The 17,748-nt window shown below is 37.0% G+C and overlaps 1 long non-coding RNA gene across 1 annotated transcript; it reads left to right on the top strand.

Annotated features, from left to right (window-relative positions):
• Positions 1–3,122: 3,122 nt before the first annotated feature.
• On the top strand, positions 3,123–15,405 carry LOC125238017. Its single transcript, XR_007178404.1, has 4 exons — positions 3,123–3,204; positions 10,199–10,333; positions 10,492–10,582; positions 15,307–15,405. It is a non-coding gene; the product is annotated as an uncharacterized LOC125238017 (long non-coding RNA).
• The last annotated feature ends 2,343 nt before the right edge of the window (positions 15,406–17,748 follow it).

Here is a 17,748-nt window from a genome sequence, read left to right as displayed (position 1 = left end):
AAATAGTGTGATGCTTAAAAGCAATGCCTGAATGTATGAACAATACTAAAAGTATAATTGTAATCGCCAGTAGTAAAAAAAAAAAAAAATACCTCTAACAAGTTTTAGTAAGCAGGTTTTATCTGCGAAAAAGAGGTGTAGGTACTAAAAACAAATACTTTTACCCCAAACAAAATTGATATCACAAAACGACATAGGTATAAAAATTAATTAAAACAGGAAACATTCCCCCACCAATTCGCGACGCGACCTCAGTAAACTCCTTTAAGCGAAAATACAAACAACACTTACTAACAGTCCAAAAGCAGGCAAATACTTAGCTCTCAATTTTCGACTTTTTGTTTCTAATTTTCATGTATTGATATCTGTTATGGTATGTTTTATGTTATAGCTAGACATACATATTTGGTTATTTCATAGTTTGTAATCAGATTTTAGGTATTTAAAATTGACATTCCTGATCGTGTTATGCATTACGCTCTCTTGTTTTTGGATGTTTTGTAACTGGGGCTCAATTCGGCATGGCGAATTTGACGTTTCACGTTGACTCTCAAATGATAGTGGATTGGATCACGGGTTGTCGAATACGTGCAGCTGTCATCTGGATTGGTACTAGGTTGGGACTAGAGCTCAGGCAATGTACCGGATAAAATTTTTGTAACATTTATTTTTGATGGAGTATTTTTTAAGTTTTGAGTATTTTAAAAGAACGGACTTCTATCTTTGAAATAAATAACATATGACATTTTTATCACCTCGTATCTCCATTTTCACTGTTACTTGAAGTAAAATGTTTTTTTGCTAATAGACGGTCGTCGTCGTGCCAGCTACACCAAAAAAAAAAAAAAAAAAATATTGCTTAAAAATATGTTAGTTGATTAATCTCTTTGACTCAAAACTTCGCGATACGTCCGAGCCTTTCTAACAAAAAGATAAAATATTCACAAATAACACCTATTTGTAGAAATCCTAAGCACGGCAAACGATTAAATTCCCTTTTTTGGGTCAAACTTTTAATACTGGCAATACTTTTGGTACACACTTTTGGCCTGCATTTTGCTAACGTGTCACGACTCTAGTATTGATTCTACTTTGATTTTACTCTTGTGTCAAAGTGACAGAATGAGATTGCAATTCGAATCATCATATCATTACAAAGATATGAATTGCGTAATTTTACACGAATTTAATCTCTCATGGCCTGACAATACGAACCAAGGCATGCGTTCTCCTGAATGGCACAGTATATAGACTTTTTTGTCGATGGCTATGGCCGCCATGTTTGGTTTATGACACTTAGACGGGGATTTTGTCGTACCAAAGAGTAAATTGCAAGTTTTTTTCGGCACAACTTGGTTCCTCTACTCGTCGCAAGATGGCGTTGGCATTATTAAAATAAACAAGAATGACGTGCATTTGCGTCGGTGTAGACCCATCATGAAAACGTAGATATGATAATTTTATATTTAAAAAAAAGCTAACGTGACATAAATTTGACAAATGTCTAAAAGAAATATACTTAGTATCTTCTGTGTAATATCTTCTTCCGTGCACGTGTGATTTATTGTTTAGTCAATTTAAATATCACTCTAAGTAAGAACTGTTAGACAAAACACTCGTAGCATAATTGTATATTTCAATATATCACAGCCATACATTTTTATATTCTTTTAGGTGATTCAGCTTACCCACAGAGGCAAACACTACTGATGGATGCACTGACTTTTGGATGCACCTGTAGGATCTCCAGAAGCTCGTTATACCGCTTTACAAGTTCGAGCCCGCAACTGTATAGAGCGGTGTTTTGGGCGACTAAAAATCAGTTGGTAGTGTTTGTCGTCAATGGAGAAACTGCACTACAAGCCAGCAGCGGCAGCTAAGATCGTTAAAACGTGTTGTGTGCTTGACAATATAGCTAACAAAGCGAATTGTGAACTGCCTCCGCTGAACCGACACGAAGAACAGGAGCAGCAGCAGGAGCAGAGATTAGCGGCGGAGTTTGACGCCCGTCAGCAGAATGCTGATATTTATTTGGCAATGGCTCCTGACCAGGGCCGGATTAAGGGTAGAGCGAGTGGAGCGGCCGCTCTAGGCGCCACATGGCAAGGGGGCGCCAAAATCGAGAATGTGGAAAAATTCATACAAAAAAATGATACGTTGCGTGGGCGCGCACATATCACAAAATGGCGAGAGGAGTCGGGAATGAATCCACTATTGAAAATTCAGATTAAGTGGAAAGTTGCACCACATTGCCAACATATACCAACATTCATAAGGGCGCTGTAAAAGGAGGATTCTAGCCCTTGACGAACCACATTGTTGTGCGGCGAACGACAAAGTTACGTCGCTATCCAAATGCAAAAGTATGAGTCTACCCGGCAGTCCAAAGCGGAGTTCCTCATAAAGCCAAAGGCGCAAACGTTTCAGAGAGGCGCAATTTTGTGAGTCCCAGCAGATGGGGAGCGAACTTTAAAGCACTAAGATCACTTAGTGGCAAAATAACGAAATGGGTATCTCGACGTTGACGATCGAGTCCGCAGTTAATCTCTTAATTAACTCTTAGTATTATAAAAATAATAGTGATGGGGAAATATTAGGCCTAAAAGTCGGGAACATAGGCGCCCTGTGAAGTCAAGATATCCCAAAATATGTCAAAGACCGCAGCTCTGCAGAACATAAAAGCTTGAAAGTTCGCGGATTCCCCTTACTTATAATAAATCCAGTAAAAAAAAATCGCGCTCGCTTCGCTCGCGCTTACTATTTATATGTTCTCTTTTAGTTACTTAGGAAAAAATCCGAATCTGCTTTCCTAACTTAGCCACTATAGTGCTCCATTTTCTTTGTTATTTTATGTATTTACATGATTATCCACGTTTAGCCCCACGTAACTATACTAGGGTGCGACTACGAAAGTTCAACCATTTGTCCCTTTCGTACTCTGTATCTGTATGATGAAATCCATAAATTCTGTATTACGTTAATCTTCAAATTACGGCATTAATATGAAAAAAATTTCGCGCTCGCTCCGCTCGCGATTTATTTTCCTACGTGGTGAGACCTTACTAAGGGGCGCCGAAACTCAACCTCGCTCTACCCTGATCGAGTGCACGGGCCGGCGCTGCTCCTGACAGGTGTTGGCTAAACAAAGAGCTGCAGCTGGGTCGCGCTGCTCGTCAAGCGCTTGTCCGGCAGTTAGCAAATTATGTAAGTAGTTATGGTAGGTCTATTTCAGTTTATAGTTAAGGTGAGCCAAAAAAGCTATATTTTAAGTTCACATCTTAACCATTAGTATAATTATCATTAATTTCATTACAGAACCCATTTTTTCCTAACTTTTGTGTCGTCATGGGAGTGTCGTAAATTAGGTTTCGGGGCTGCTGATTTCAAAATTAATGTTCAATTTGGAATCTGACATTTGACACAAATTCGTCATGGGTATTGCTATATTATATTAGTATAATCAAGAACCATTTAATACTGGACTGACATAGCCCATACAAAAAAGCGTACCCCTAAAAAAAGCTCAATTTTTGGTTCAAAACTAGATGGCATTGTTTTGCAACCCGGGAGTTGAAAAAAACATAATTTCACCTATATTTTTACTTGTTTTTAGGGTTCCGTAGTCAACTAGGAACCCTTATAGTTTCGCCATGTCTTTCTGTCCGTCCGTCCGTCCGTCCGCGGATAATCTTAGTAACCGTTAGCACTAGAAAGCTGAAATTTGGTACCAATATGTATATCAATCACGCCAGCAAAGTGCAAAAATAAAAATTGGAAAAAAATATTTTATTAGTTTGCCCCCCTACATGTAAAGTGGGGTTTGATATTTTTTTTCATTCCAACCCTAACGTGTGATATATTGTTGGGCAGGTATTTAAAAATGAATAAGGGTTTACTAAGATCATTTTTTGATAATGTTAATATTTTCGGAAATAATCGCTCCTAAAGGAAAAAAATGTGCGTCCCCTCTAACTTTTGAACCATAAGTTTAAAAAATATGAAAAAAATCACAAAAGTAGAACTTTATAAGGACTTTCTAGGAAAATTATTTTGAACTTGATAGGTTCAGTAGTTTTTGAGAAAAATACGGAAAACTACGGAACCCTACACTGAGCGTGGCCCGACACGCTCTTGGCCGGTTTTTCCATTTAAATCCTTCCGACATCCGATATCGGATCGGATAAAAACGGACTAAGACAATAGATACTGTATCCCATCAAAAACAAAACTTGTAAAAACACCAAGTCTTCGCAACTCAGTTTGTTCGCGCCCTTTTCATTCATTATCATTCATATCGTCCATCCCGTTCGCTCTTCCTTATGATAGGTTCAACCTCATTTTTATTTGTCGTGTCACCCGCCTTTTTGCCGACCTTCTTAAAAAATATAAGAAAATACGTCAATCTGCTAAACTAAAAGACATTCGATGTCAATGTGAAAAAATATCCGCAACGACGAATAAAGTTATAATTATTAATTAAATAAATAACGATTCGCGAGTGTACACAAGAAAGAGTGAACCAAGTAAATATTCGAAAGGGTGGCCGCCCGCTGAACTGTCGAGAAAACAACAGCAGTAAGTTCGGCACGCATCAATTACCATAATTTTATTTTTCCGTTTTATTTTATTTTATATTACAATAGTTCGTCAGGAACTACGTAATCGCTGGTCCTTCAACACAGTTCTTCTGGCGTAAAAAAGAGTTGAGATCCCTGTAATATCAAGTCGGTTAATTTATTCAGTCCCTAATACTTAAAGGACCTTCTGCCATAAATTATTACGTAGTTTACTAATAGCTATACTTTCGTATTTTGCATTTCTCATGATGCGTCGAATAGCATTCAAATGTATAAGATGAAACTCGACTCAACGCCGCTCGATTCCGCATATGTGGAAAATGGAAAAAGTAGGTTTTTGTGACAACTACCAATAAGATTTTGCCAGGGAGACTAGAGATAAGGAGGAAAGTCTGTCGAAGTAGAACAGTCGCAAAAATGACCGGCTGAGCCTTTATAATTGCAGTTACAAATATCTCCGCTTGGAGCGCATGTCTCGCTCAATGATCAGCGATGTGAGATGACATTAGACGATCTTTTCTCTAGGCTAATTTCGTCAGACTGAGCAAGTCAAGACGTAGTCCCGTGGTAGTGCGCTGGCTTCGTACGCAGATGTTCTCGGGTTCAATTCTGACAGCGATCTTTCTGCTTTTTGTTTTTTTTTATACATTTATTTTCTTTTTGTGTATTTTATTTGTGTTTATTTATTGTTTTATTCATACAAATGTTAACTTAAGCCCTTTTACATTGTTTGCCCCATCTTAGGATTCTTCAGTAATGTTGTAAGTATTGCAAATGAAATTTAAAAAAGTTGTAACAAAACAAAAAAATATTTTTGGACATTAAAAAAATAAAATAATTCAAGAAAAATATTAGTAGAAAAAAATAATAAAGGTCTCACCAGGATTTGAACCCGGGACCCCTTGCTCCGTAGGCGGGGTCACTCACTACCGAGAAGGCAAAGAAATTGTCAAACCCTTATGCACCTGCGATTGCAGCGCCACCTATCTTTTCTTTTATATGTGCACTTCTGATACTTAAAGAGGTTGCTCCTTTATTTCTATTCTTCATGGATTTTGCACATTCAAAAATCTTTAAATAATACTCAACTCGTTTCGGTCGCACTCGTACAAATATAGGATTGGTGCGAGCGAGACGGAGATTGATTGTCAACATGATATCTATCATAATCATAAACACTATTCGAAATGGCCTCATTTAAAATATAAATTTGAAATATATTGAAAGTAATATTACTAATCATTGACGTCACGCTCAAAATGAAAGCGATAGAAAATTTGACAGTATGGTACTCTTTTGGATGACTGTCATAATTCAAAATAAGAACGATGCCGATGGCTTGCGTTGTAAACAGGGACTGAAACATGACACGGGCCCCTAGCGTCATCTATACAGGGCCGGATTAAGGGTAGAGCGAGTGGAGCGGCCGCTCTAGGCGCCACATGGCAAGGGGGCGCCAAAATCGAGAATGTGGAAAAATTCATACAAAAAAATGATACGTTGCGTGGGCGCGCACATATCACAAAATGGCGAGAGGAGTCGGGAATGAATCCACTATTGAAAATTCAGATTAAGTGGAAAGTTGCACCACATTGCCAACATATACCAACATTCATAAGGGCGCTGTAAAAGGAGGATTCTAGCCCTTGACGAACCACATTGTTGTGCGGCGAACGACAAAGTTACGTCGCTATCCAAATGCAAAAGTATGAGTCTACCCGGCAGTCCAAAGCGGAGTTCCTCATAAAGCCAAAGGCGCAAACGTTTCAGAGAGGCGCAATTTTGTGAGTCCCAGCAGATGGGGAGCGAACTTTAAAGCACTAAGATCACTTAGTGGCAAAATAACGAAATGGGTATCTCGACGTTGACGATCGAGTCCGCAGTTAATCTCTTAATTAACTCTTAGTATTATAAAAATAATAGTGATGGGGAAATATTAGGCCTAAAAGTCGGGAACATAGGCGCCCCGTGAAGTCAAGATATCCCAAAATATGTCAAAGACCGCAGCTCTGCAGAACATAAAAGCTTGAAAGTTCGCGGATTCCCCTTACTTATAATAAATCCAGTAAAAAAAAATCGCGCTCGCTTCGCTCGCGCTTACTATTTATATGTTCTCTTTTAGTTACTTAGGAAAAAATCCGAATCTGCTTTCCTAACTTAGCCACTATAGTGCTCCATTTTCTTTGTTATTTTATGTATTTACATGATTATCCACGTTTAGCCCCACGTAACTATACTAGGGTGCGACTACGAAAGTTCAACCATTTGTCCCTTTCGTACTCTGTATCTGTATGATGAAATCCATAAATTCTGTATTACGTTAATCTTCAAATTACGGCATTAATATGAAAAAAATTTCGCGCTCGCTCCGCTCGCGATTTATTTTCCTACGTGGTGAGACCTTACTAAGGGGCGCCGAAACTCAACCTCGCTCTACCCTGATCGAGTGCACGGGCCGGCGCTGCATCTATATACTTTTTACTGTATCATTTGTAATGCCGTTGAACTACCTCGTGCGTATTTTTAGGGTTCCGTAGTCAACTAGGAACCCTTATAGTTTCGCCATGTCTGTCTGTCCGTCCGTCCGTCCGTCCGTCCGTCCGCGGATAATCTCAGTAACCGTTAGCACTAGAAAGCTGAAATTTGGTACCAATATGTATATCAATCACGCCAACAAAGTGCAAAAATAAAAAATGGAAAAAAATGTTTTATTAGGGTACCCCCCCTACATGTAAAGTGGGGGCTGATATTTGTTTTCATTCCAACCCCAACGTGTGATATATTGTTGGATAGGTATTAAAAAACGAATAAGGGTTTACTAAGATCGCTTTTTGATAATATTAATATTTTCGTAAATAATCGCTCCTAAAGGAAAAAAATGTGCGTCCCCCCTCTAACTTTTGAACCATATGTTTAAAAAATATGAAAAAAATGACAAAAGTAGAACTTTATAAATACTTTCTAGGAAAATTGTTTTGAACTTGATAGGTTCAGTAGTTTTTGAGAAAAATACAGAAAACTACGGAACCCTACACTGAGCGTGGCCCGACACGCTCTTGGCCGGTTTTTTTTAACACGTTCACTGCGAAACAGGTCATTCTGACCCTGTTCTGGACTTCCCCCTGGTGCGGCGACAGAAATGCGCAACTTTACCCTGGTGCGAAGCCCATATCATTGTTATATTTTATTATTTTTATATAGTCAAGTATACGTTTATATTTATCATTTTACACTCTATTTGACAGCATATAAATTAATAAACAGGTCACATATGTCCTGTTCGCACCAGTCTTAGACTTTTGTTATTCAGTGCGGAACAGGGCCTTTAATGACCTGTTACGCACGACCTTGTATAGCACTGGAGCAAAGTGCAAAATGCATTAGTGTTGTTACCATATTATCAATCCACACGTTATTTTGTGGTGAAAAAATGTGTTTCGATTGTTTTAAATGAAATTCGTTAAATACAATATAACGCTTTTATACGCAAAACGCTTACAATTTTGCTAAATATTATTACGTAAAAATATATTGTAAAAAGTTCAAATTGCTTGATGCAAAATATTTACTAAAATTTCTAAAAATCGTTTTTTAAATAATGTTAAGAGCAAAGTTAAAAGTTTAGGTTGTATATAAAAATCTGGTTACATTAAAGGTAAAGAAAGTAAGAATTGGATCGATATATTAGTTCGTTTATTTTCCTCATCACTACTAAATCATCGACATTTTTACCTGTGCCCGTTCTGGCTGTGCGGCACAAGTCAATTTTGACCTGTTAATTAATTCGTCTATAAAATCTAAACGAACAGTCATCAACTTCGGCGAAGACAGTATTGTGTAGATTAGTTATTAGACTAAATATTGTTTCAATAAAATTTAATAAATGTGTATCTGGTAAAGGTATTTTAGGTAAAATATGAAACCCTCCTTACAAGCTGTAATTGACTTGTACCGCACAGAGAGAAAGCTCAATACAGGACTCTCATGGGTTGTAACGCACTGAGAGCGAGTTCACAAAATCCGGCTCCGCAGTGAACGTGTTAAATAACGACATTTTTATTCAAATGACACTCTTAGTGACATCTAGCGACATAGATTGACGGCTGCCAGCTGGGGTACGGTATTTAGTATGGACTCTGCTGGTCCTGTATTAAATGGTTCTTGGTATAATGTAAAATACCCCATAATGGACGGTGATACCATTATGGACAAATCCTTAAAAATAATAATTTGAAATTAGTTCCTAAAAATTGACGGCATTGTACCATAAACAAGAGTAATAGAGCTGCTTAATTTTGACGTTTCATTTAATTCGGTTATTTCTGAAGGATTTGGCGGCTAGATAAAAGTCATCAGTTTACTGAAAAAAAATATTAGTAAAAATTCTCATTAAATAAGGTTGCTAAGAGAGTAGAGCCTTATAGCCGTTGGATAAGTTCGGTTCGGTACAAAACTTTTTTCTCTACACTTAAATAGGTTTGTAAAAAAGTTTTCGAATAAAAGTGACGTTATTCTAAAACAAATTAAAAAAAACCGGTCAAGTGCGAGTCGGAATCGCCCACCGAGGGTTCCGTACAAACTTTCAAACTCCCCAGTTAAAATAATCTCACGTTTTCACATACCTCTAACGACTTGACTAGAAGACAAAAGTATAGGTACTAATGAGCATTATTGTGTATAGCGCCATCTCTCGGTGAATTCGCTAACTAATTTGCGCGACCATATTAGTATGTTAGTTTTTCAGGGATTATTCTTTATAATGTTAACCGATTTAAACAATTTTTACTTTATTGGAAAGAATTTGATTTACGTAACATCTCGTATTAATTTGAAGTACTATATACATCCGCAAAGGTGGGTAAATTAAAAGTAAAAATCTGAAAAGTTTTTTGTGAATTAAAAAAAAGGTTTTCAGGATACAAACACGATTATATTTTTCCTGTAATATTTAGCATAAAACAAATGTTTCCTAAAATTTTCATAATTTTTCGTTGGTAAACTTCGGAGATAAGGGGGGGGGGGAACGGTATTTTTTTTTTACATTTTCCTTCAAAATTCTTTTTTTTCCACAACAAAAATTTTTTAAAAAATAGTTTATTTACGTTCAATTTGAGCTCTTTCTAACGATACCCCACTTGACCTAGTAACTTGAAATTTACAGTTTGCCCCCTTTCATTTTGGCCATGTTCTACAATTAAAATTAATAAATTAAAAAAAATTATATGTTCTATTTGTAGAGGTTCACAATGTTCACAACTATTCCAAATTTCAAGTTGATAGCATTAGTAGTTCTCGAGATATTTAGGAATGTGACAGACGGACAGACAGACGGACAGAGTCGCACCATAAGGGTTCCTGTTGTACCTTTTTGGTACGGAACCCTAAAAATGATATTGCGCTACCTCTTTCTTAGTTTGCCCCTTCTATTCGGGCCCCGTAACGCCTAGGGTTCTGTTGCCTACGTATTGACTTATTGAGGTGGCGTTCTTTTGTGACATGTCGAAACCTGCGCTGTTCTGATGTTGGAATCCATGAAGAGTTGAGGGATTTTTTAGCAACTCAAGCATTTTCTCTTGTAAATTAACACTAATTAACTTGTAAATTTATTTTTTATGTTACAGTGATTCTTCATCGGACCAAGGCCGATTTGTCCAGGACCAATTTTCGGATCTCCTGGGCTTCCTGGAACAAGGACTAGTGATTGTTTCGAGGAGCTGTCATGGTGTTGGCTCTTGATATTTTATCGTGAAACGCAGGTATCCTTTCAATTGCTAGTTTTTCAATTCCACATTCGACGTTCAAATACAACTTTGCCCCCTTGTATAACAAATAACTATTACTGCCAAGTGCCAAGCCCTTTGCACACGCCAATGGTTGGAAACTTCTGATTTATTCGTGATCATTATTATTGCAGATTTAATGATGAAGGCGCGTCGGAACCCAAACGTCAAGAATCGCCGACGTTCACAGAAGCAGCTACAATGAGCGGAGAATCTGAGAGCCAGGTAATAAGTTTAAAAAATTGAAAATATCTGTGTATCTACAATGCCAACAATAAGAGGAAAAACGACTTAACCCTTTAATGCACAGCGATGTATATATGCATCATCTATTTTTGACTGTAATGACAGCATGTCAAAATACAAATTTGAATTAATCTTTGTCAAGGTCATGCATTTAAGGGTTAAATTTATAAAAATAAAAGCTTGAATTCATAAAAAAATACTGAACTGATTAGTTGAAAAGAGTTATGTCCCTTTTTTAACAGACTTTTTTTATCGAAAATAAAGGAGGTTATATAAATAAATAATAAATAAAATAAATAATAAATATTATAAGGACATTCTTACACAGATTGACTGAGGCCCACGGTAAGCTCAAGAAGGCTTGTGTTGTAGGTACTCAGACAACGATCTATAATTATTAGGGTTCATGTTTTTCTTTAACTTTACCGCCGCTCCAAATCTCAAGGAAGGGGGTTCTCAATTCGTCTGTATTTTTTTTGGTTTTAGGGTTCCGTACCAAAAAGGTACAAAAGGAACCTTTATGGTCCCACTCTGTCCGTATGTCTGTCTGTCTGTCATATTTCTAAATATCTCGAGAACTAGGTAATTTTGCTATCGATTTGAAATTTGGAACAGGTATGAACATTTTTAACTTCTAATGGCAAACTGTAAATCATGTCAAGCTACTACGTCAAGTGGGGTATCGTATGAAAAAGCTCAAATTGTACATATCAAAACTATTTTTAACCGCCGCCTCAAATCTGTCAAGGAAGGAAGGTTCTAGGGATGGTCAGAGGGCGCTGCGAGTCCTTGTATAGATTACTCATATGAGAGATAATTTCGACCTCAGCATCTGTGACCTGGGTGGCCGAGCGGAAATAGGCATCTGCCGCGATTGCAGGGCACGTTGGTTCGATTCCAGCCTCAGGCACTGGAGGCCTTGGTCACTTTTTCTTTTATATGTGTAATTTATTTCGGTTTTAAAAACTAATCAGATTTAAAATTCAATTTAACCACCCTTGCGGATTTTATCGAACAGATCGAACTACAAATGAATACGAGATTATATGTAAAAAAAATCTCTTCTAAATTAAGATTAAACTATGCAAATGAGTTAACATTAAGAAATAATTATCCCTGAAAAACTAACATACTAAACAGGTCGCGCAAATTAGTTAGCGAATTCACCGATACCTATAGGTAATTATAGTCAAATCTTTAAAGTTATAGGTACATATGTACATATATGAGATACATGAGATTATTTTAACTTTTGTAAGTTTGTACGGATACTACTCAGTGGGCCAGTCCGACTCGCACTTGACCGGTTTCTTTATGTTGTCGATTTCTCCGTTGTTACAGGACCGATTTCATTTTTTTTTTTGATTGAATGTATATATGTATACAGATTTGAGATTAGTCCTATTTTTATCAAAACCCAGTTCTGATGATGGGATCCTGGAGAAATCAAGGCAACTCCTCGAATCTTGAAGGCATACATGTGGTGATTTTTGTGTTTTTATAAGAACAGCATGCATATACGTACGGAACAGTGACATTTGGTGCAGTGGAACTGCTGATGATGGTCAGAACGGAACTCCTCAAGTCTGAAAGGCACACTCATAGTGACTTTGGTATTTTTATAAGAACAGCATGCATTTATGTTCAGAACAGTGGAACTCAGTGCAATGGAACTGATGATGATGGAAATGGATCAGAATGGAACTCCTCAAATCTGCACGGCACACTTACAATGAATTTGGTATTTATATGAGAATAGCTTTAATTTAAGTACATTCATAACAGTGACATTTGGTGCAGTGGAACTGCTGATGATGGTCATAAAGGAACTCCTCAAATCTGGACGACACACTTATAGTGACTTAATTTAGTATTATTATAAGAACAGTATGCATTTACGTTCAGAACAGTGGTCGCGTTAGAGCTCGCGGGTTCGAACCCCGGATCGCACTAATGAGGTTTTTGGAATTTATGTGCGAAATGTCATTTGATATTTGCCAGTAGCTTTTCGCTGAAGGACAGCATCGTGAGGAAACCGGGTAATCCTAATAAAGCCCTAATTACCCATCGGGTTGGAAGGTCAGATGGAAGTCGCTTTCGTTAAACTAGTGCCTACGCCAAATCTTGGTATTGATTGTCAAAGCAGACCCCAGGCTCCCAAAGACCATAACTTTAATTTATTCAGGTATACATATATTGGTTTTTGTGTTATTATAAGAACAGCATGCGTTTACGTACGGTCGACTACAAAGAGATGTATATACACTTTTTCAGCTTCTTGCATCGTAATAAGGTGAGAAATGGATACATCTCTTTGTAGTCGACCGTACCGAACAGTGACATTTAGTGCAGTGGAACTGCTGATGATGATCAGAACGGAACTACTCAAATTTGAACGAGACACTTATTATGACTTTGGTTTTAGGATTCCGTACCTCAAAAAGGAAAAACGGAACCCTCATAGGAACCATCGTGCGCCTGTCTGTCCGTCTGTCACAGCCTATTTTCTCCAAAATTACTTGAGTTTGGGGTTGGTGCAGTTGAACTGCTTATGATGATCAGAACGAAACTTCTCAAAGACGACACAAAAGGATCTTTGTTTGCTAAGCATATTGAGTTTTTAGTGTGATACTATACAGCACGACCACGGATGATTTTATTAATTCTGATGCGGTACAAATTCACGAAAAAAAATGTACTTTTTTGTACTGACGTTTAAAAAAAATGTACCCTTATGATTTTGGAGTTTCGACATAGGGCCCGGGGTCGTGCTGGGTAGGTACTCCCTGGCACGACCACACTATATTTAATGAGATTTTAAATTTCTGTTGCAGTACAAATTCACGAAAAAAAATGTACTTTTTTGTACTTACCTTTTTAAAAAAAATACCCTCATGGTTTCGGAGTTTTGACATGGGGTGTGGTCGTGCTAGATAGGTGGTACTTCCTGGCACGACCACACTATATTTATGTTTAATTTGATGGTCAAATGAATACTAAACAAGTGTTTTGAAATTGTACTATGTAAATTACTTCAAAAACTTAGTGCGGTCGTGCCAGGGAGTACCTATCGAGCACGACCACAACCCATGTCGAAACTCCGAAACCATGAGGGTACTTTTTATAAAAAGGTAAGTACAGAAAAGTGCATTTTTTTTCGTGAATTTGTACCACTACAAAAATTAAAAAAAATCATTAAATATAGTGTGGTCGTGCCAGGAAGTACCACCTATCTAGCACGACCACACCCCATGTCAAAACTCTGAAACCATGAGGGTATGTTTTTTTAAAAGGTAAGTACAAAAAAGTACATTTTTTTTCGTGAATTTGTACTGCAACAGAAATTTTAAATCTCATTAAATATAGTGTGGTCGTGCCAGGGAGTACCTACCTAGCACGACCACGGGCCCTATGTCGAAACTCCAAAATCATAAGGGTACATTTTTTTTAAACGTCAGTACAAAAAAGTACATTTTTTTTCGTGAATTTGTACCGCATCAGAATTAATAAAATCATCCGTGGTCGTGCTGTATAGTATCACACAGTTTTTAACTCAAATTTTGTCAAACTCGATTTCTTATAGGTAGTCGGATATTGGATTCATGACGAATTGAGGGAACTCCTTAAACCTTAACGGTAGGTATACGTTATTGATGTATTCATTTGTATTTCCATCAAATAACCAGACATTGAAAGCAGTTTTAAAAAATACACATTTCTACACAACATGGAACTTGACTGTACTTAAAATAAATTATTTAATACCATGCACGAAATAAAGCATCAGATAAATATAAGGAAAACATGGATAGAAGTTATTTTTAAATACAAATTCTATTTAATTCGTCAGGTAGAAATATATAAAGTAAATGAGTTGAACGTGACGTCACTCAATTCGATTTCATATTAGCAAAACGTTAAAATTCGTTTTGACAGTTCTTAAAGGGAAGCTGATTTGACTAGGAGGCAAGTAGCCTATTCAACATTCGTAAGTACCTTTCACCAGAACTCCAAAAGCGGCGGTTTTTTAGGGTTCCGTACCAAAAAGGTACAAAAGGAACCTTTATGGTGCCGTTCCGTCCGTCTTGTGTGTCCGTCCGTCTGTCACATAACTTAATATCTCGAGAACTTATATTACGGCTTTTTAACCGGAGCTACAGTCCGGTCTGGGAGAAAGCGAAAGCGCAACTTGGCATGTATTAAGTGCAAAATAGCAATAGAGTGCGATGAAAAAACATTTTCCCCCTCACTAGCTCGGAAACACGTGTTTTGTCCTTTAATACCAGCGGGTAAAAACGCATTTTATCCACTAGTGGGTAAAGTAATTTGACCTTGAATAAAGTCAAATTAACTGCTTTAAAATTGATAAATGTAGGTGAATCTAGTAATAAAGATGATTTACCACCTGTGGAACTACTGGAAGCAGTGATAAACGCATTTTTTGCGTTGTAGTTTCCTCGCTATAGTGAGGGGAAAAGTTTTGTGTTACACTCGGGTGCAAATGTATTTTACTTCTCGTGTTTTAAAACACGCAAGTTTAGAGTTCTATTCTCGAACCACTCACTTCGCTCGTGGTTCAACTATAGAATCCTTTCACTTGCTCATTTTTCAATTCCACACTCGGCGTTAAAATACAACTTTGCCCCCTAGCATAACAAATAACTGTTAATTAATGTTCATTGACTATATCACCATTATTACAGGAATGCGGAGCACCTTGCTACTACTAAAATGGAGAACCCGGACCTGTTAGCGACATGGAACTGACCAGGACCGTCGTGGGCTCCTCATGTGCCACCCCGGATACCTTTTCTGATTGTGGTGTTTACAGTACAGTAGTGTACATATTCATGAAAAAAAAATTGTAGGTACTTTTTTTACATTTTTAAAAAACGCACTCTGCATGGTTTTGGAGTTTCGACTTCGTGCTAGATAAAAACCCCCAGGCAAGAGCAAACAATTTTTTTTCCTAGCCTATATTTGTGACCCACTGCAAAGGCCTCTCTTTTCTTCCGCCACCCATCACGTTTTGCCGCCTGCTTCGGCTAGCCGCAGCAAAATACGTCGAGGTCATCTCGCCTCGTTTTTTTTGTCTACCTCTGCCCCGACTAGTCGGGTGGTGTCCAGTTAGCAAACTATACACCTTGTTTCTATTTTAAATTATATGTGTTGTATTCTTTTCTTGTACAATAAAGTGTTTACTTACTTACTTTTTTGAATTCCGTTAACTTTAAGGGAAGGTTCTTTAGATTAAATACGATTAATTTCTCAAAAAAGCTAGCGTCTTGACTGTTACGTTTACCGAGTTTGAAAAAATAATAGTTATTTGTTTTACAAGGGGGCAAAGTAGTTGTTTAACTGGACGTGCCAATATTGATACCTGAGCAAGGGAAAGATTTCAATATTGAACCGCGAGCGTAGCGAGTGGTTCAAAAAGTGGAATCTTGAGCGTTGCGAGGGTATCGAGGCACGAAGGTAAAAGGAACTTTGCCACCGACTATATATATAGAGCAGCGAAGTGGTCCAATGATAGCAACCTTCCCCTAATAACTCTTTCATTAGATTTTTATAATATTAGGTAAAAGACATGAAGACAGCCAATTTTTGGCTTCACTTTTTAACGTGCTAATTCTATAGAGCCAGGTTTCTGGGCTCTCTGGTGATTCTGTGTTTTAAACACATCTTTAGAATAAAAGCTTTACCTTACGTCAAAAAAGTATTTTATTTGAATAAAGGTATTTTGAAGATACCTATTTTGCATTTTGTATTTCAAATACCTTTTTCTAAAACTATTTTGTATTTTTATTTGAAATAGGTAAAAAACCAAAGTATTTGCATTTTGTATTTAAATACATTGCTGGAGAGCATCATCACTTTGTTTTTCTGTCAATGAAAAGAAGAATATAGTAACTATGTATGAAGTCCATGTAGAGGCACTGCGTTTCAATATTAAGTATCAGTGTGAGATAAGATTTTTCAAAATAATAGTCACGATATTTGTTTAATTTGATAGTCACGTGTATTTAAATTGTAGTAAGTATCTACATTAGTTCAGAGTTTATTGCTGGGTGTGGCCATACTGTAGATAGAGCTCTTTCTTGTACTGTGCCCTTAGGTTCCCCCTTTGTAATAATTGCAGTGGTTCTTCAAATCATACATGCGGTAAATAATGCGGTCGTGGCACGGAATATCTACTAGCTGAAGAAGAGTTACTGTCAAAGTAAAATGTGTAATCACAGTGCCTATACTGCTATCTCTCGACACAGGCTTAAAACTTTTGAACCACAGTTTTGAAAATTTGACCCATATTCTTAGCTTGATATGAGTTAAAGTGTAAAATACTAATATTGGCGCCATCTAGCCGAGCACCCCCAAAGGTGTAAAGCCATCTAAGCCACCGTACCTTTTTCTTTATAGTTCTGAGTTTGGCCGTTTTCTTCCTATCTGTCTATACGGAGTTATATAATTGTCTTCCCCTGTTGTAAATAGCAATAGTAACAATAGTTGTGGAGTATACAGATGTATGCGACTAAATAAATGTACAAATGTGTTCTGTGACACAAACATTTAAGACATCAAATAAAGTTTAACGAAGCTTGTTCAGTTGTTTTATTGGGCATATTCTATTATATTTACGATCGAATGCAAAAGTATCTCCAAATGTGGTGTTACCATAGGTACAATATTTTGTGTTGTAGAATTAATTTGCCAGTGTAAAATACTAACGCAACAAAGTTTGCACATTTTTGTCAATATTTTTGTAGGTAAGTGCGTACTATACTTTGTCAAACAAGTGTGTCAGTAAACAAGAACAAAGAAAACTATATGCATCCTTTTCTTTAGGGTGCTATAAAAATAAAACTGTATTTGTATATCGGCAGCAATATTGTGGGCATGGCAATCACATTGAATTTTAAGCGTAGCGAGGGATTTCGATAATAGTAGGTATTGAAATGTTAACGCCCAAGATGTAAATTATTAATTATGTGACAGACATTTAAAGGTATGCAAACTCGTTGCGTTAATATTCTGTACTGACAACAAAGTTCTCGAACAGAAAATTGTCAGTTTGCTCCCTCGTAGAAAAAAAAACAAAGTCCCTTTTTGTGTGAGTGAGTGAATAAATGATTTGTATTATCATAATA

Source organism: Leguminivora glycinivorella, chromosome 22 (assembly GCF_023078275.1).
Source record: "Leguminivora glycinivorella isolate SPB_JAAS2020 chromosome 22, LegGlyc_1.1, whole genome shotgun sequence".
In the NCBI taxonomy this organism is placed as follows: domain Eukaryota; kingdom Metazoa; phylum Arthropoda; class Insecta; order Lepidoptera; family Tortricidae; genus Leguminivora; species Leguminivora glycinivorella.
This window is presented reverse-complemented; position numbering and strand designations above follow the sequence as displayed.